This window comes from Lissotriton vulgaris, chromosome 5 (assembly GCF_964263255.1).
Source record: "Lissotriton vulgaris chromosome 5, aLisVul1.2, whole genome shotgun sequence".
NCBI lineage: Eukaryota > Metazoa > Chordata > Amphibia > Caudata > Salamandridae > Lissotriton > Lissotriton vulgaris.
This window is the reverse complement of record NC_141693.1, coordinates 599,198,604-599,216,600: the sequence shown is the minus strand read 5'-3', so window position 1 is coordinate 599,216,600 and position 17,997 is coordinate 599,198,604. Positions and strand designations below refer to the sequence as shown.

The 17,997-nt window shown below is 44.8% G+C and overlaps 1 long non-coding RNA gene across 1 annotated transcript in view; it reads left to right on the top strand.

Annotated features, from left to right (window-relative positions):
* Window positions 1–17,997, top strand: part of LOC147711303 (uncharacterized) — a 99,088-nt gene that overhangs the window by 9,476 nt on the left and 71,615 nt on the right. The window contains exons 2-3 of the long non-coding RNA XR_015295689.1: window positions 6,381–6,487; window positions 8,415–8,523. This is a non-coding gene — a long non-coding RNA (uncharacterized LOC147711303). The remainder of the gene's footprint in view (window positions 1–6,380; window positions 6,488–8,414; window positions 8,524–17,997) is intronic.

Sequence of the window (17,997 nt, the reverse complement as noted above, 5' to 3'; positions counted from 1 at the left end):
TTTTATACAATATTGGGTCTTGTTTTTTTGGTGGTAGTCGCAAAATACACATAGGGTGTGTTATTTTGGAATCCTTTGATCACTTTTTTTGGGCACTTATGAGTTTCAGCAATATGGTTGCCGATTATGATAAAAGTGAGCATAGCTGGTGAGTACCAATCAGCAAGCTTGACTGGTGGTGCGCACGTGAGGGGCCATTTTGCTTTTTTTTTACTATTTTTCACTTTTGGATTATTAAAACACATGGATGGGTGTGTTTGTTGGTAGATACACCAAAGATACCCTTCTAAATATAAATAGATGGGCTTTTCTGACTGTCATTTAACAAAAGACACCTTTTTATAGATTGGAGAATAGGCAAAAGAAGTAGTTAGATACTACCTTAAAAAGCTATATAGGTGTAATGTACGTAGATAGAAAGAGAATTAGTCTACGTCCACATTAGAGAAGTATGAAGCCTTAAGAAACAAGCCTTTTGTGTTTTTGGATGAATTGAGAGGAGAGCGACCTGGCTTCTATACCCCTCTTTAGCTCCATATTGATTGAATGTGTTCAATTTAGCCAACCTGACTATTCAATGATTAGGATACGAGTAAATCCTCATAAACAACCATTATTGCACCCTCAACCCTCAGAGTCACAACATGAGTAACAGTCTTTATCTGGTCGATCGAATCCGTCATGGGGACACCGCACTAACAGGACGCTTTTAGCATTTATGGTGGCAGCTTATTATGGTCTGCGCATGTGCTTGTCTTTGGATGCCAAAAACTTTACATTAATCTTTGGAACATCACCTTCTTGGATAAATTTTGTCTTTTACTTATAAACCCTTGACGTGTTTAAAACATTATCCGGATATCGGAATTTTGATATAGGCATCCGTACTGTTTTGATCAAACGATTTCATTGACGCCATTCCGTCGCTTCAAGATCTGATAAACACCCTTGCCCTGACGAAGCTCCCATGGTTGGGGAGCGAAACGCGTTGGCTGTCTTATAAATGAAAAAATAAAAGAATTTATTTTTGATACTACGTGGTCCTGGTCTACTTCATCCTTGGTGCTGCCTCCATTCTGTTTCTAACAGTCTTTATTACATAATAACCGGATAGGCATCAAAAGTGCAAAACAGCAAGTCCATTGGCCAGTACAAATTCCCAGCATGCACATGTGTGCATGAGAAACTGCACAGGAAATGGGCATCAAAAGTACAAAACAGCAAGGCCATTGGCCAGTTCATATTTCTAGCCCACCACGTGTGCATGAGAAACTGCACAGGAAATGGGCATCAAAAGTACCAAACAGCAAGGCCATTGGCCAGTCCATATTTCTAGACCGCACATGTGTGCATGAGAAACTGCACAGGAAATGGGCATCAAAAGTACCAAACAGCAAGGCCATTGGCCAGTCCATATTTCTAGTCCGCACATGTGTGCATGAGAAACTGCACAGGAAATGGTCATCAAAAGTACCAAACCGCAAGGCCATAGGCCAGTCCTTATTTCTAGTCTGCACATGTGTGTACGAGAAGTTGCACATCAAATGGGTAACACCGTCCACTGCCATGGGAATCACCACAGCTTGGGGCTACATATGGGCAGTCCAGGCACCGCTGTGGAAGAAATGGTGTGGGGAGGAGGACTTGGCTTAAAAATTGTCTTCAAGTTGAACTGGGAAGGGGCTGATTGTTGGGGCCAGTTTGAGGACTGGACCAGGGAGAGAGAGACCAGGCGGGGGTAGAGGCATCTGTGGCTGTGAGAGCCTGAGGGCTACTTGGACCTGGTGGAGTTGTGGAATGAGGAGGTGGAGACATGCTGCATGGAGACGCAGTGTTTGAGGGTGAATGTTGAGGGCTGGGTCTCAACTGTTTGGGGATCCGATAGCCCACAAATGTCTTGGCAGGAGTGTAAGTGAGGTGAGCAGAACAGTGTCACTCTCCACCAAAGGTGGATCAGGTGCAGGTGGCTCTCCTTCTGGGGATTTGCTGGACCTGGTGGTACACTCGGGGTGGCCTCACCTCTTCCCCCACATCCCCTTTTGTCGAGGTAAACCCCCCACTTTCCTCTCTTGTCCCTGCTTCACCGGGGTGTGGGTGGAAGTTGACGTTTTGGTTGAATCTGCCTTTGAAATGTGTTTGTGCATGGAGGAAAGGAGGCTCTACACTTCCTAGGGCTGCATGCAAGGACAGCACTTGTGGGAGCATCTGGGAGGGTGGGCAGTGGACGAGGTGTGGTAGAAGAAGAGGCAGATATGGAACTTCCTGTGCCCGCCGACATCGAGGAGTCACCGTTGGAGTCTGAAGATGTGAAGGTTGGCGTTTCTGGGCGTGAATCATCCAGGGCACTCCAGTCCCCCTCCGAGGTGCAGGTCCCCTCAGTTTGAGTTAACAGGTGTAGCAGTCGTGCCGGTATCTTCCACACTAGTGTCGATCCTCCGTCCTTCCCTGCCCTCTATAGATGTTGCAAGAGACAGAGACATAGGTTCAGTATAGTGCCATATTCACAAACATCATATGCAAGCAAAGCACAAAATGTTAAAATGATACTCCCATGTTGAACTTCTCCATGTACATTCAGCTTGTGCTATATTTATGCAATCATCAGATTATGCATGGAAGCATGCATAGTTGATAGTAATGCTCCATGTGGCATTGACACCGCCAACGAGCTGGCCCTGTGCCTCCCTGTAACCACACATACTATTGTTTGTAAGCATACCTATGTGCCTATAGGTGAGACAGCTATATATCAAACCATGTTGTCTCTGTCACATATGCAGTCTCTCAAAGAGAACACCACAGATCCAAACTCCAAAATGTCCTTTTGCAATGGCTACAAGCTACTGATATCCACCATGTTGGGGCTTCGAAGCACAACTGCAGTTGTACATTGGTGTCAGTTGTGTAGATGTCACAATTCATCTTTTGTGCACAGCACACATCTATGTATGCACACTAACATGATGTTCACTGCCAGGTGATGTCTATGACACTCATACTGCAGCATATGCTCCTGCACGCCAACCTCCCACTCTGAGGGAGCACTCCCAGCATCATCTTTGCCACGTTTTGGCTCAGTCGGCAGATGTCATCCCACCTCTTGCGACAGTGTGTATGCTGTCGGTTGGAGACACCCAGATTCCGCACCTTGCGTGCAATGGCCCTCCATATCGCCTTACACTAATGTACCTTAAGCTGCAGGCATGGGAGACACGAAGAGGAAGTTTCAGTGACACTGTGTTGTGTACCAACATGTGTCAGTACAGGAGCATAAAAATACATAGCACACTAATACATAATGGTTGAGCAGAGGCCATACAGCATGACACATAGTACACTTGGATTGAATAATCTCATAGAAATGTATATATGTATGATGATGGACACAGCACTTGGCCATCTCATGCACATGCAGAGTACCAGCACAGTAATCAATGTGAAAATGGCCCTCATCTGCGATGCAGTATGTGAATGAGCATGGCATATAATACATTTGAAATGTTGTGTTGTGGCAGGCTCACTGTGTACAACACTACACACACCTCAATGCTCTTGAGCAGTGCATGGCTACATAAGTCATGGTGGTCAGATTTAGGGCCATTATCTTACATTCAACACTCTTCTCACAAGGTGTAGTCCTGTCTTTTGCAATCCTCAGGCCTAAGATAGCTCATTGAGAAATAGGGTGGTGGACAACACATATGTTTCACTCAGTCCATTTAGTGGTGGGTCCTGGTCCCATTGGGCAGTTTCTGTGCAGGCCAGAGGGACTCACACTGAGGTTAAATGTGGGCCATTAGTGAAATAACATGCATGTACAATATGAGAGGGCACACAGTGCCTACACATGCAAGACTGAACACATTATGGAATCAATGGAAGGATGACATCTCCGAATCACATTAATCTGATGTGTCCTATGTGAATTACCACCAAGAGTGTTACACTTAGGTCTGTACTCTTGTGCATAATGCACACATCACCAGAGGGGCAAATTAAAAACTGTACACACATCATTTAGTACCCTCTGCACAAAATACATTTGTAATGTCACAAATGAGCATGTGAAGACGTAATGGACAATGACATTACATAGCACATGCGATGTTTGTTCAGAATTCGAGTGACTCAAACCAGCATTGTAGCTGTATGGCTGCAAAACCACTGCATGTCACTCCCATCCTTCAATGCAGTCATGGATCTGTGGAAATAAGGCTACCCACACAATTGACATAAAGTCAGCATGCTAGGCAGTGTATCACACATTTACATTACCCAGTCTCAGACCAACGTGGGTTAATTTTTACTGAAGAAGAGCTTTAGAAGTGTCCATATTGCTATCCTCCCCACATACTCAAATGCAATTCTTAATAGGCCATTTATAGGGCATGCTATATGCAAAGTATGGATGCATGCACAATGACTTGCACTCACAGGCACATACTACTGCAGAGCAACATCATGTGAGCATTCTGAACACTCTCAAACGTTTTCTCAGACCAGTACATCTGGTGCGTCATATAGCCTCCCATACTGTGCATGGACCTTGCCCACCAGGACCTCCAGCTCCCCTGTGGTGAAGGGACAGGCCCTGATGTTCTCAGTTTTTGCCATTACTGGGTCCATAATACAGAAACAACAGCAGTTGTTGGTGAAGAATGGCAGGCAGCAGTGTATGGATGCAAGTGAAATGTGTGGTTCTCTCACCGACATTTATAGGCCCCTGGGGTTCTTTCAGTGGTACTCTGCTGCTGCAATTGGTCTGCCTGGTTTGCATTTTTCAATTGTATCCAATACCCGGGACCTCGGTTGCGGAGCCCGCCTACTGCGAGTTTCAAAATTGTATTGCAACACTGCGATCGTGGCTCCCATTGGCTGCAATGACATGGCATAGGCGGTGTCACACCGCGGGGGCCAGGCGGTCACTACCAAAATCCTGCATCTTTCAATTGTACCCAATGACCGGGCCCGCGGTTGGTCATAAGAACTACACGGGGATTGCGCTCGAGAAACTCATGGATGCAAAGACCTCCATCAAGGACTACAGCTAATTGTAGACTGTAGATATGGGGAGAAAGCACACCGGCCTAGCCTCGACAGTGCTCACTAATTTTCTGGAGTACTTTCTACTGGCTAATCAGTGACCGTATGTGTCTGTAACTTTATCACCGAGCCAAAAGTCCCCGCAGTCCCTTGAGTGAGCTGTCCATCGTAGTGGGGAAATGGCGGGAAGTAGTTGCATACTGTTAGTGTGTTTGGGGCGGGGCCGAACGGGCGGGGTTTCTTTGCGAGTTCACAAAGCCTCTTGATAGGGTCAGAGACTGATCAGAGCAGCAAATGAGGGGAAAGCAGCCTCCTGGTCACAAGAACTATCCTGGGATTGTGCTTGAGAAACTCATGGACGCAAAGACCTCCATCAAGGACTACAGCTATTTGTAGATGAGAGATATGGGGAGAAAGCACACCTGCCTAACCTCGACAGTGCTCACTAATTTTTTGGGCTATTTAATACGTTACTGAATTTGAGCTTCAACTCGGGCACCTGCTTTATTTATATCTGTAAGTGCTTTCTGTTGAGGTTTAATTTTTGTGACAGGAGAATGGCGCCAGAATGAATCCTGCCCTGATAGTTATTATTTACCAAGAAGATGCCACCATTTTGCGCCATACCTCTACTCAACTGAAGTATTTTCTACTGCCCTCATGTCCCTGAATTATGTTCCGCTGCGGATCGTGGAAGTTTCGACATTTTCGCGTTCTGCCAGAATGTGAAAACACCAAAATTTTGCAAATTCCGCAAGCGGAACGTAATTTGCCTCCCACCGCTAATATTTGTGTGCATGTACACAGATTTGGTGTTTAATGGAGTCTCATATTTGTGAACATGTCAATGTGTGAGATGGCTAATCAACCCACATTAGTGGTGGACTGACCTCATATTGTGCCTATTTCACTGTGTACATTGCTGTATTCATGTTGATAGTTGATCAGCTTACACACACTGTGTTCATTGTGTAGAAAAGTTGTGCTCTGTGCGACTTAAGCATGAAGGTGTGGCAGGTACAGCAGCTATGTAGAAATCTGCAGTGTTGCTGTATCCAACATGTGCTGTGTCACCTACTCCCAGAGTTGGTGACACAAGATGTAGGAGTGCACCATTCACCATTCACATAGTCAAATTCTGTTTTGTAAGTAGTCGGTATGTACATACTGACCGCATGTACGACTACATGAGATCAAGGTGTCTCTTCATGTGACTTGTGCATTAAGCTCTTGTTACAGTCCAGTCATTGTTTGCGCTGTGTCAGTCAAGATGTAAGATGTATAATATATCTCATAGGGGAACTAAATTGACATTTTACCCCTTTTATATTATGTAGGAGATGACCAATTTTGCAACATCCGTTCCCAGTGCTTGAGAACATGAAGAATGAGGACATCATAAGGAAATTCTGTCTGGATCGCCTTGCCCTTCAAGACCTATATGGTTAGTTAGAGTCCCATCTGAGGCCTCACAGAACCTATCTGTCTGCTTTCACACCAACAGTTAAGGTGATGGTTGTCTTGCATTTCTTTGCAACTGGTTTGTTTCAGTACCCAGTGGCCATTGCCAGTGGGATGTCTCAAGCTATGTATAGCATGGTGCTACGTGATGTCCTGTCCGCTTTGTTGACCTACAAGGACCACTACATCCACTTTCCAAGAAGTCATGAATTGGCAGATGTGAAGGGTGATTTTTATGTTATTGGCCACATACTGTTGTAGGGTGGTTTTTTCATCCTATAAATGTGCTATCTATAATAATAATATTAAGACACACGTGTGAAATGCAGGAACTGAGTCAGAACTGAGTCAGAGAAGCACTTTATTAAAGAACAATTTTAAGCATTAAATGTCAAAGGCACAAAGCTAATCAAAAATAGCATTGTGTAATCTAGAAGATAACGAGTTTCAGAGACACCGTGCTGGATGAAAAAGTAAATCATGCAATTTTGTAAGTTTAAAAATCACGGCAGATGCAGAGGAGAGAGACAGAAACAGTTTCACAATATAATAAGCATTATAGCCTCAGCCAAAGATGCTAGAGAAGATGCTTAGAAAAGATGGCTAAGGGCACACACACACGCGTCATGACCCATGGAATCCATTGTGTGAGGTAGTCCATCAAATGGACTGAAGAGCAGATCATTTATACTCTTTTAATGAGGAACTATTGACCACAGAATCACAACATTATCAGGTGCTTTGACAGCAGAACATGACGCTCTTTGGTCACTTCTCGGAAATATTAGGAGGAACACTTTGGTCACTTCTCAGAAACATTAGGAAAACAGAAGTGACACTACATTACAAAAGTTTACCAAAAGGTCACTTGATGTTTGTCTATAAATCATAATGAAATTGAACATTTATCGAACATGATTTGCGTCACTTCTTAGAAACGTTTTATAAGAAAGTAGAAGAATACACATTTCTAAAGCTGTGGAAAGTCCCAGTTGGCCCAGTTGACCCCCAATCCTACTCTTGGCCAATTTTGTTTTTCTAAATGACAGACATATCCTGTTATTGCTACATCTTGATGTTCAGAAAAGCCAGTCTCTTCTGAGGCATTGGGCCTACTGCCTCCTAGACGCTCAAGGCAGTGTGGACAATTTAAACACAACCCTGTCCATGGGCTGACAGGGACAATTTAGGCTCTTATGCTTCTGATGTGGACAGAATGTGGCCTGGAGCACTATATGGTAAAAACTAGACCCTGCTTCAATACCTAATGTGGTTGGAGCCATTGACTGCACACATGTTGGCCTAGTTCCACCACAGGCACTTGAGCACACCTACCGGAACAGGAAGCATTTCCATTCCATTAATGTGCAAGTGGTATGCCAAGTGGATATGATTATCTCCCATGTCTGTACCAAATGTTCTGGTCCTGCACATTACTCCTACATACAGCTTAACGGCATCATCACACAATTGATGGCAAATCTGCATCCGGAGCGTGTGTGGCTTGTTGGTGAGTACACAGAGTCAAATAGTGTGCTGTGTGTGTGACATGCTGTTCGCAGCTACTATTATATTACAAAATTGCTCTGTGTATCTCACACCTAAGTGACTCTGCGTATTCCAACCATCCTTGGTTGCTGAGCCCACTGAAGAATCCAAGGACCCCTGTTTGTTGGCTTTGATGGTAGTGGCAAGGCATAGATGATCTTTTTGACTGTTGGCTGTTGTTGGATCTGTGCTAATGGCTGATGTGTGTGGCACAGGGTATTGTTTTCCACGTCCATCATGTCTATGCTGATGTTGTTTCTCATTGTTATGTGTGCTGTTTTTTTCTGTTGATGACTAGTGGTGTGTTTTAATTGTAATGACATTACCTGACAAGTAAATGTCATTCTATTGTGTCTTTCTAGGTACCTTCACCCGATCAATGCCTCGTCACAACCAGAGCTTGTGGTACATTGGAATCTGAGTTGACACTGTACATAATGTGATAAACATGGAACTGACACAAAGACATAGGTGTGTAAAGAGTGTTCATTTACAATAAGTATTTGTGAAAGAGAAGTGATTATTTACAAAATCGTGCAAAGTGAATTTATGAGTTGTCAGTGATGGTAAATGAGACAAATAGAGTAGTCACCACTTGATGTAGTCACACAGTTCAACAGACTCCTGCCATCAACATGGAAATGTGGGTAAGTATACTCAATAAAGTCAATGTCAAGGGGAACACTAGTGCCATCATGGCTGGCTCAGCGACATTGCCACATGATTCTCACCTGGTGTTTCTTGAAAGTCCCCTCATACGATTGTCAGGGGGGCCTCTGCTGCAGGCTCAGTGGTGTCTGAGGAGTCATTTTGTTGCATCTCACCCCTCTCTGTGGCTGCAGCTGAGGTGGTGGGAATATCAGCAGGCGGGCCACTGGAGAGGGGTTGAGTCATCATTTGGGCCATAGCTCTGCAGGTTGGTGGGGTTTTCTGCTGCAGTTGCTTGTGGATCTCCTTTTGAACAAAGGTTAAATGGTCATTGAAGTGCACTCCACAAGCTTGGTGTTAGACTTTTGGATGCTACATTTGATACACTAAAAACTTGACATCATTTGGTATGGATAAAAGATCATGAGCATCATGACATGATGTTGAAGTACATACATTACTTGGCCATGGTGTGACATGGGAAATGAAACCATGTGTCACAAATAGATTGTGTGATTACAGAGACATGTCATCATCTACCAACTTGCGGCACATCAACTTTTGATGATTCGTGTTTTTGCTTTACTCTCCATGGAATCAATTTCAGCGAAGCAAAAACTAGCCATTGTAATGTTATACATACCTTTTTCATATTATGTACTTTACTCTTTTAGTCAGATTGATCATGCATGCTTGGTGTTCATATGGGCCTTCATGCTCTAACACCATGGCACATACACATTGCATTCTGTGCTGTACATGATTGGACCTTGAATTTCTTCCACATGTGACTTGGTGAGTCAAAGTTTTATTTCTGTGACAGTTACATACGCTTAGCTTTCTGCACACTGGAAGTGGTTTTTGGATCTATGCCATTTTGGCTGACATGTGAGGGCTGGTGTGGTCATATGGCTCCATGCATTTTGAGAAAAATATGGCAGGGTGCATGCACTGTCTACCGACCTGTTTGGTGACACAGTGGAGGAAAATAGCTGCCACATGGTTATGAGTTGGAGAAGTGTACCATCCTGCTCAGCTGTGCTGTGGGACTAGGGGGCCTGGTGGCAGTTGGAGTGCTGGCTTCCTAACCACAACCACCCCCCTGTTAAGATGGCTACCTACCTGTTAGTTTGAGGAGTACAATGCAATGGCTGCCACAGGGTTCTGGCTGTGGGGAGTGCTCCATCCTGCTCAGATGTGGGACAAGGGGGCCTGGTGGGAGTTGTAGTGCTGGCTTCCTTCCCACAAACACCCCTCCCTGTTAAGATGGCTACCTACCTGTTTGTTTGAGTAGCGCAATGCAATGTCTGCCACATCGTTCTGGTTGTAGAGAGTGTTCCATCTTGGTAAGCTATGGGACAGTGGTGCCTGGTGTGAGTTGTAGTGCAGGCTTCCCACCCACAAATACCCCTCCCTGTTAGGATGGCTACCTACCTGTTAGGTGAAGGTTAGCAATGCAATGGCTGCCACATGGTCGTGGTTGTGGGGAGTGCTCCACCCTGCTCAGCTGTGGGACAAGGGGGCCTGGTGGGAGTTGTAGTGCTGGCTGCCTGTACAAATGCCCCCATGGAAATATTGCTAACTACCTTTGGGTTGATTCAGAGGAAGGAAATTATAGATCTGTGAGACATGTGTTTGAAAGAGATTGTTGTACGTAAGTGCATTTGTGTTTAGGAAGTGTAGCTTTTTAGTTGTGCAAGACAGTACATAGCAGTGTAATGGGAGACATTTGTTGGTACATACCAGCCTCCACTCCCCCGGGTATTCCTGTGAGACTCTCTGGATGCAGTATGGCAAGCACCTTCTCCTCCCATTCGGTGAATGTTAGTGGTGGAATGGGTGGACCAGCTCATGATTCTTGTTGGCACGCTCTTTTACCCTGCTCTTAAGGTCATGCCACCTCCTCTTGATGTCACGCAGGGTGCGCGTGGTGGTCTCTCTACTGCATTGACTTTGTTGACTATTGTTTCCCATATTTGATTTTTTCAGGCTACAGGTGTCTGTTGGACCATGATTCTAAACAAATGTGGTTCTACTCTGATTATCTCATCTACCATCACTGACAACTCATTGTCAGTGAATTTGGGCATTTTCTTCTGTGACATGGTGTGTGATGTGCAAAGGGGTGAAAAGTGCAAGTGTGAAGGAGGTGGTGGTGATGTGTGTGGTGTGTGTGTGTGTGTTTGTAATGGTGTGATGTGTGCTAATTTGCTCTACTTTGTGCTGTGGGGTTGGGTCCTTCAGTTTTAGAGGTATGCAAAGGATTCTGGGCAGGAAAGGGGTTGGTTTTATACTCAGCTATGTGGGTGGGTCGAAATTGAGTATTCATTTCAGGTGTGTTGTCTGGGTTGACCTGGTATTTGTATTTTTTACTTGCCATGGGGATGTGTCATTGGGGTATATCAGATGTTTTTGAGGCTGAGCCAGATATACAGCCACACTTGGTAGCCTTGTTGTGTAGTTGCTTTCGACCGCGATTCCTCTTTCCGAGCGACTGCGGCAGTCTGAATGCAATAGTCCTTCCGCCGGCTCTCCCATTCATCATTTGTTGCGATTGCGGAGGTCGGAAATAACTGAGCTTTCCGCTGGCACAGCGATCGCATCGTAATTTTACTTGCGGTCACTCCGCAGGTCGAACTGCGGTTTTTGGTCTTTCTGCAGCAAATCTGACCACTGTGGACAGTTATTCCGCTTTTTTGGATATTCCCGGTGGAGTTCGGTGGAACCCGTCCGCTGCGGTCAGATTTTCTGGCAGTGCATCTTAATCTGAGTGCCGGTTTTGCCGCGTTACATGCGGAAAGGTTAATTTCCGCTACCACGGTGGTCGGAATTCTTTTCCGACTGCCATCATAATCGACCCCCTAGTGCGAATGGTTAGAGTCGCAGGCATTGTGGCCTGCTGGGATCAGCAGACCATTGTAGTGTTACTGTATAAATGCCATGCGTTGCATTATTATTCTTTCATATTTATTTTGTATTCCACCTTTTACTATATGTAACTCATTGTGTTAGTATTTTTACTTCCATTCCTTCAGCTGCTGTTGTTGTGTTCTAGAGCTTTGCCTCTGAGAACACCAGGAGCTGCTGGAGTGGAAGGACGAGAGTCAGAACCAGAACATTATCTCTCTTCTGTATATTGTGTTTCAACTTGTAATAAATTAATCTTGATTTATTGAGGTTTTGTATATTACAACCATATCTGTGATTACTTTGAAATAAAGTTGTTTTTTTTTTTTGAATGCTACCTATTTTCTAAATGTGTTACAAAGAGAAATGAGTAGTTTTACAAACAATGATTACCACGGGCTGCTCCAAAAATGTTTATGTTGTCATTCCCAAATGGGAAGGGGTGTCTAGGGACCCTTTCCTATTTGCGAATGATTGCCACCAATTTGGATGTGGTAGTAACATTTTAATGTTTTGCAACCAGATTTTGGTCATCAAACATTAATACATAAGTTAAGGAATCAGTATATGGAAGGGGTGCTCTTTACACCCACCTTCCAAATACCAATTCTGTATTCTGTCTGAAGCCTAAATTGTGATTTGATAATGTTGCTGAATACCAATTTGGGTTTTGTACATTTAAAAAAGCTCTTTTGCAGTCACAAAGGCTCAAACTTACCTTCACGAGAGTAAAATTGCTATGTACATCATTCCTCTGTTTCTTAACCTAGTGGATGATGTACTCACAGCCTGCCACGGGTACCACCAACAATTGCTGATCATAATATATCACATTCATAAGTGCCATAAACATCAGTGATGTCATCAATGATTTCCCTGTTCATGTCATGAGTGATGTAATATGTGAGGTCATAAGCAGTGCATTGCAGGGGCTTAAGTTATAGTTAGCTCAGGTAACTATAGCTGCTGAATTTCTATGGTTTTGTATGAGTGAAATCGGAACCTAACTAAAACGTCCCTGTAACCTTTGTTTTTGTCAGTGAATTCCATGGCTTTTTAAATCATATTTGCAAACCATAAAGTTCTTGTAACCTTTGTTTTTAAGTGAATTTCAAAGGTTTTTTAAATTCTATTTCCTAACTACAACGTCCCTATAAACTTTTTGTTTTTAAAGTAAATGTCTATGTTTTTTAACTAGTAGTCTAATTTTCAGAGTGGTGGAGAAAGGGGGTGGGCCTCCAACCAGCTCACAGCAATCCTGCTGTGTGGAACTTACTGGAGGTAACTGGAGAGGTTGTTGGCCCCTAGGGACCCTCAGCATCCAAGAGTACTTCATCCTCTAACTAGTAGTGTGCCAGGTGGTGTATTTGAAGAGTGGGGGAGAAAAGGGGTGGGGCCTCCAACCAGCTCCCAGCAATCTTGCTATGTGGGACTTACTGGACGTAACAGAAGGGGTTCTTGGCCCCAAAGGACCCTTAGCATCCAAGAGGACTTCATCTCCCAACCAGTAGTAAGTCAGGAGGCAAGTTTTGCAGAGTGGTGGGGAAAGGAGGCATGGCCTCCGAAGACCTCTCAGCAATCCATCTGTGTGGGACTTACTGAAGGTAACAGGAGGAGTTCCTGGCCCCCAAGGACCCTCAGCAGCCAAGGAGACTTCATCCCCCAACCAGTAGTGCGCCCAGAGGTGCTTTGCAAAATGCTAGAGAAAGGGGGCAGGCTTTGGTGACTTGCCTGGGCTGAGTTTAAAAGATTTTGTATTGTTTTATTAGGGGAGCGGGGCTGTATGAACACCCGTTCCAGGGGCAATTTAGGCCCCGGGCCCAGCCTACATGAAATGGGGGAGAGGGCAATGTGGCCCACTCCCTAGGTAGATTTCAGCACCAGGGACTCCATCCCGGCCTTTTAAAAAAATGTTTAAAAGTACTAGGGGAGAGGGGTCATGCAACCGTGCTGATTTTGGCCTCGGCCCCATCCCCCAGGGCATGGCCATTTAGAGATGGAGAGGGGGCTGCACAGTTCTACTCCATAGGCCAAGTTTGGCCCCGGGGACCCCATACCCCGGGACCTGCCCATTCATTCTCCTCCACTGGGCCTCAATGCCACTGTGGTCCCTGCTGGCTCCCTGCCACCTTTCAGACATAGGAAGCTGCTGGAAAGGCAGCTCCCTGTGTCTGAAAACAATTTTGCTCTGTTTCCAGCAATGGAGAACATTTTCAATGCTCTCGCTTGCTGGAAGTTGAAGGTTTTGTGTAGGGCTTGGTGGGAGTGGTAAAGCGCCTACCAAGCCACAACAAACCGCTATGTCCCAGGGGTGGGCACCCCGGGAAATTGCAGGAGCCGGCCCTGGGTGTTGGTGGTCCCCAGGGTCATTATTGGCTCAAGGAGGGGGGTTGCATATCAAATGACATCACTGATAACATCTCAAATGGCATCACTGATGACATCACCCACACTCACACACCTACTCACTTATTCATAGAGCCATTCATACATCAACTCACCCGTACAGCCATTCACACATCAACTCACCTATACAGCCACAAACACAACCACTTACTCACAAATACAGCCACTCATGCACCTACTCACTGACCAATGCAGCCACTGACACATCCAGTCAAACGAATATACACCCACTCACACACCTACTCATACATCTATACAGCCTTTCTCATACTCAATCAGTCACCTTTACAAATTCTCACATACCTAGTCACTCACTCCTACAGTCACTCACACATCCACTCACTCACCCACACACACAGTTACTCACAAATCCACTCACTTACTTATAGATATACTCATGCATCTACTCACTAATTTATACAGTCACTGAGACACTGAGTGTCTCAGTGACGCTCAGTGTCTCACACTCTTTCACTCACCAATACAGCCACTCACACACCCATTCACTCACCCATACAGCTACTCACAAACCCACTCACTCACTCACCCATGTACACATCCTTTCATATACCCATACAGTCGCTTATGTACTTTGTCACTCACCCTTACAGACATGTATGTACCTGCTCAGTCACCCATTCACCACTCATGCACCATTTACAGACACTGACAAACCCACACCCTCACCCATACAGCCATCATGCATCCACCCATTCACCATTACAGTCACTTACACATCAATTCCCTCACTCATACAGATACTCACATAGCCACTCACTTACTCATACACTCACTGACACAACCACTCATTCACCCACACAAAAACTTGCACACCCACTCACTCATGTAGACAGTCTCTCACATACCCACTCACTGTTGTATATACCACTTACACACCTACTCACTCACCCATACAGTTTTTGTGTTGCTAATAACTTTAGGGCTGTTTGGCGAATCTTCACATTTTCAAAACTAGTTTGCCAGTCACTGCAGCTGCTGTCTGAAAAGTTTCAAAGTTATTAGTCAGCGGGTGTGAAAAAAAAATAGGTCCCAAAATTAATATTCCCCATACAATTACCCATATTGATTTTAGACTATAGCTCGATCCGTTAAATGGAACTACACCAAATTTGGTAGAAAGCTAGGCCTGTGTCCAGAAAGAGTGTTTTTTTGTAATTGGGTGTAAATCTGTTCGGTAAATGTGGACATTTTAAAGAAAATAGATTTATGTATATCTAGGGACACAGATCAACTGTGGATCAACTGCAGAGAATCACCGGATACATGTGCCAACAACAATGCTGTGATTGGCTGTCCACAGCCTGAAAGAAACGTTGTGGTCTCCATTTTATGCATCGGGACATGGTTCCCGGGAGAAATAAAGTAGAAATAGGACATAAGGGGACAGAATAGAGGTATCCTGACCCCATAGGATTGATGGAGGTGTCTGTGAGGGACCCCTCATGGGGAAGAAATTATGGGGAAATGTTTTTTTGCATGTGCGAGGATCCACAGATCCACCTTGGTACTCAGTGCGGCCCCAGTGTGAATCTGTGGTAGATCCAGACCCCATCTAAAAAAAACACCTACTCACACACTCTCTCACACACCCACTCACATACCTATACAGTCACTCACACATCCACTCATAGACTCAGAGAACCACTCACTCACCACTCTGAGACCGACACAGCTACTTACAAACCCACTCATATACCCGCCCACCCACCACACACTCACCAGCCCACTTACACACCCACACAACCACTCAATCACCTGCTCACACACCCACCCACACACCTATGCAGCCACTCATACACCAACTCAGAGACCCAGAAAACCACTCACACACTCATTCAGATACTTACATACCAAGTGACACATCCTTACAGCCACATGCACACCCTCTCACACACCCATACAGTCATTGATACATCCACTCAGAGACCTAGAGAACAACTCACACCCCCACAGAGGCACTCACAAACCCAGTCAGGGACTCAAAAAACACTCACAGACCCATTTACACACTCATTCAGCCACTCACACACCCAGTCACACATCCATGAAGCCACACAAACATCCACCCACACACCCATACAGTCACTGATACATCCACTCAGAGACCCAAAGAACCACTAACAGACCCACACAGGTGCTCACACAGCCACTCACACACTCGAATAGGACACGTTACAAAACAAAACTTTATAACGCATGCCTTTACAAAACGGTTTTCACATCCCCAGATCCATTACAACACATGATTTTACAACGCATGCCATCACAATGGATTTTTCGAAACTACATTTACAACGCATTCCATTACAATGCATACCATTACAATGCATAATACATTTAGGGCAACAGTAGGGTAAGTGTTGGATAATGTAGGGGAGGGGTAAAAATTACTATTGCCACTCAAGTGAGTGCAACAGTAGGGTAAGTGTTGGATAGTGTAGGGGTAAAAATTACTATTCCTACTCCAGTGAGTGCAACAGTAGGGTAAGTGTTGGATAGTGTAGGTGTAAGAATCACTATTCCCACTCCAGTGAGTAAAACAGTAGGGTTAGTGCTGGATAGTGTAGGGGTTAAAATGACTGTTCCCTAATACTTACCTCATAATGCGTTGTAATGGCATGCGCTGTAGCGATATGCATTGTAATGGCATGTGTTGTACTGACATGTGTTGTAATGGCTGCATTATAATGGCATGCGGTGTAAAGGCAGTTGCGATGTAATGACTGCATTGCAAATGTAGTGCATTGCAATGGCTGTGTTATAATAGTTGTTTCCCCACACACTCACATACCCACTCACACACCCATATAACCACTAACATACCCACTCAGAGATCCAGGAAACCACTCACACACCCATTTACATACTCATAGCCACTTACACACCAACTTACAGACCCACACAGGCATTCACACATCCACTCAGACACTCACATATACATGTGCACACTCATACAGCTAGTGACACACCTACTCACAGAGCCATACAGCCATTTACACCCAGGGACCTGTGGGTTGTCTGCCTTTGGGGGGTGTGCCACAGGGCATGGCTTCACACTGAGCACACACATTAATGTTTTGAACTAAAAAAACGCAGTCGAAGTGCTAACTTTAACTTGCGCCCCTCCATACACTGCTTATGATATCACATATGACATCACACATGGCATGTTCTATGTCATCATTTATGACATCACTCATGACATCTAAAATTAAATAATTGATGAGATCATTGATGACATCACTGATGACATCATCCAAAGTGTGCTTGTTTTTTTTATAGTTTAGATTGCGGCAGATAACTACCATATTACTGTTCCACTTAATTTTGTACAGTTTGGGTCCAACTAAGGGGTGTAGGCATTTAGAAAATGCTTGTCCTCCTAATGCACCATAGCTGTGTAGAGGTATTGAACACGTTACAAATCTTTGTATTGGATAGTACCTCTGTGTACAGGTGAGAGTTGATTTGTGTTCATTATGATACGCATAAGTATTTTGGTACTGCAGAAAAGGTTAGCAACACAGCAAAAATTCTACATATTACATACTAAGAACCTTATTACGACTTTGGTGGTTCGGAGACCGGCATCACATGCTGGCGGTCCGACTGCCCTCATACCTGACAGTTAGCCTGCCGGATTTCAATGGCTTGGCAGTTCGGGCTGGACTGTTCCCATGAGGCACAGGGTCAGACTGATTTGCATATAGCCATGTCTGAACTGGGGTGGCAGAGTGGGCTAAAGAACGGTGATGGATTAAACCCAGATCTTTTGACTGGGTGTGAGTGTTTGATTGATTCAGATGCTCCGTCCATCACCAACCCCTTTTGTACTGCTTTTGGCCGCCATAAGTGTGGCAGGGTATGCTCAGACGTGAGTCCCTTGCTCACTTTGCCACTGGATTCAAGCAAGCCGGGCTGAAGACGGCTGGAATGCCAGAAACTGGTCCTCGGAAGCTTGTT